Here is a 2,561-nt window from a genome sequence, read left to right on the forward strand (position 1 = left end):
CTTCAATCTTGGTTTCTTCAGAACAGAGAATCTTGTTTTTCATGGTCTGAGAGTTGGTAGGTGCCTTTTGGCAAACTCCAAGTGGGTTTTTGTGACTCTTTTACTGAGGAATGGCTTCCGCCTGGCCACTCTACCATAAAGGCCTGATTGGTGGAGTGCTGCAGAGATGGTTGTCCTTTCTCCCCCGATTGCTCAGTTTGGCCGGGCAGCCAGCTCTAGGAAGAGTCTTGGTGGGCCCAAACTTCTTCCATTTAAGAATGTTGGAGGCCACTGTGTTCTTGGGGACCTTCAATGCTGCAGAAATGTTTTGGTACCTTTCCCCAGATCTGTGCCTCGACATAATCCTGTCTCAGAGCTCTATGGACAATTCCTTCGACCTCATGGCTTGGTGGGACCTTCAAACTCAACTGTGGGACCTTATATAGACAGGTGTGCCTTTCCAAATCATGTCCAGTCAATTGAATTAACCACAGGTGGACTCCATTCAAGTTGTAGAAACATCTCCAGAATGATCAATCAAAACAGGATGCGCCTGAGCTCAATTTCGAGTCTCATAGCAAAGGCTCTGAATACTTATGTAAATAAGGTATTTCTGTTGTTTAAAAAAAATACATTTCTAAACTTTCAAAAAAACTATTGGGCTTTGTCATTATGGGGTATTGGTCTACATTGCTGAGGATTTTTATTGAATCCATTTTTGAATAAGGCTGTAACGTAACAAAATGTAGAAGAAGTCAAGGGGTCTGAATTCTTTCCCTAAGGCACTATTTATCTAGCTATTTATTTATTTATTTTACGCAAAGAAAATGTTTTATGCACTTTGAGATTATCACAGTATCATGGAAAAAAAGACTTTACAAATGTAATAAATAATCATAATAATTATTTGTATTATTCTTACGGAGGAGCCTGATGAAGAGCGCTAGGCCTGCCTGTCTGACGAATGTTTCTCACTCCCTGGCTGGTCCATTGACGCCTCCTCCACTCAAGCTACTCCATCACTGAACCGTATCATCATGTAGAGGTGAAAGACACATTTTTTGGGCTGTTTTCTTTTTAAAGCAACTTTGTCATTTCTGTATGAAACGCTCTATTTAAAATATACCTATGATTATTATTATTCATTAACAATAAAAGGCCTTTACATTATTTTTGGGGGGAAAAATGGTCATGTACAGCTTGTCATGTATAGTCCATTCATTGAGATGTCTAGATTAGGGCTTTCCAAACCCGTTGCTAGAGAGCTACCGTCCTGTAGGTTTTACACTCCAACTCTAATCTAGCGTACTTGATTCTAATAATCAGCCGCTTGATAAGGTGAATCGGGTTAGTTACAACTGGGGTTGGAGAAAGAAAAAGCCTACAGGAGGAGGGACTGTAGCTATTCAGGAACAGGTCTGGTCTAGATGTCTCTGTGTTTAAGGCCCTGTTCCTGGCTTGATGATGTGAGGATCTGATAGTTAGGAACTGTTTACCTGGATACAGACAACAGAGAGAGGGAAGATCTGTATTAGCCAGGGAGCTGGGCCCGTACTCACAAAGCATCTCAGAGTAGGAGTGCTGATCTAGGATCAGGTCCCCATAAATTTCACTCTTTGTGATCTACAAGGCTAAATTTGATCCTAGATCAGCACTCCTATTGTGAGATGCTTTGTGACTACAGGCCCTGATGGTTAGGAACAGTGGTCTTGGAGACTGAGCCCAGTCCAGAGAGAGACAGAGGGAAGACCTGCATTGGCCAGGGCAGTTTGATGCCTTTAGCTAAATGATGGTGGCAGATGGAGGGATTGCTTTGGGAAGTTGTAATCCATCATGATTTCAGATGGACTCACAGCAACGCTATGTTTTTGGGGTTATGGTCTGGAGCTGTGATTGATGTGACATGGAGGCTGGTGTAGCGTGTGTGTGTGTGTGTGTGTGTGTGTGTGTGTGTGTGTGTGTGTGTGTGTGTGTGTGTGTGTGTGTGTGTGTGTGTGTGTGTGTGTGTGTGTGTGTGTGTGTGTGTGTGTGTGTGTGTGTGTGTGTGTGTGTGCGTGTGTAGTGCAGGGGAGATGGGAGTATCAGGGTGGACTGCTCAGCTTGGAAGTATAGGTTCACAGAATGGTTCTCTTGTGTTATTAGAGTTATTATCTTATGCGAAGACTCTTGGTATAAAGGTTTCTGTAAACCAATTTGTAACGGTCACTGCAAAATGTCTCATTATGTTATAAAAACATTTGCTTGAATGCTTAGGAACTGTGTTTTGACTCTGGTGTGAGTGTGTGTATTTTTGCCTTTCAGCGTTTTCACTGTCTAAATCACATATGTCAGAGTCAAGGCCCGCGGGCCACATCCGGCCCGCGAGAAGGTTTTTTACGGCCCCTGGGATGATCTTGATTTATTATTAGAACCGGCCCGCAGACCGCAGCAAGCCGGCAGCCCGCAGATCTTTTACACGCACCAATACTACATTTCCCACAATGCAACGGTGACGCACCGAGCAGTAGGCTGCTTCATTTCAATATTTATTGGCACAGCAGTCGTCAGCATCACAGTAAAATTAACTTTCAGATACCCATCAA

The sequence above is a fragment of the Oncorhynchus masou genome, chromosome 13, assembly GCF_036934945.1.
Source record: "Oncorhynchus masou masou isolate Uvic2021 chromosome 13, UVic_Omas_1.1, whole genome shotgun sequence".
Classification (NCBI taxonomy): Eukaryota; Metazoa; Chordata; class Actinopteri; order Salmoniformes; family Salmonidae; genus Oncorhynchus; species Oncorhynchus masou.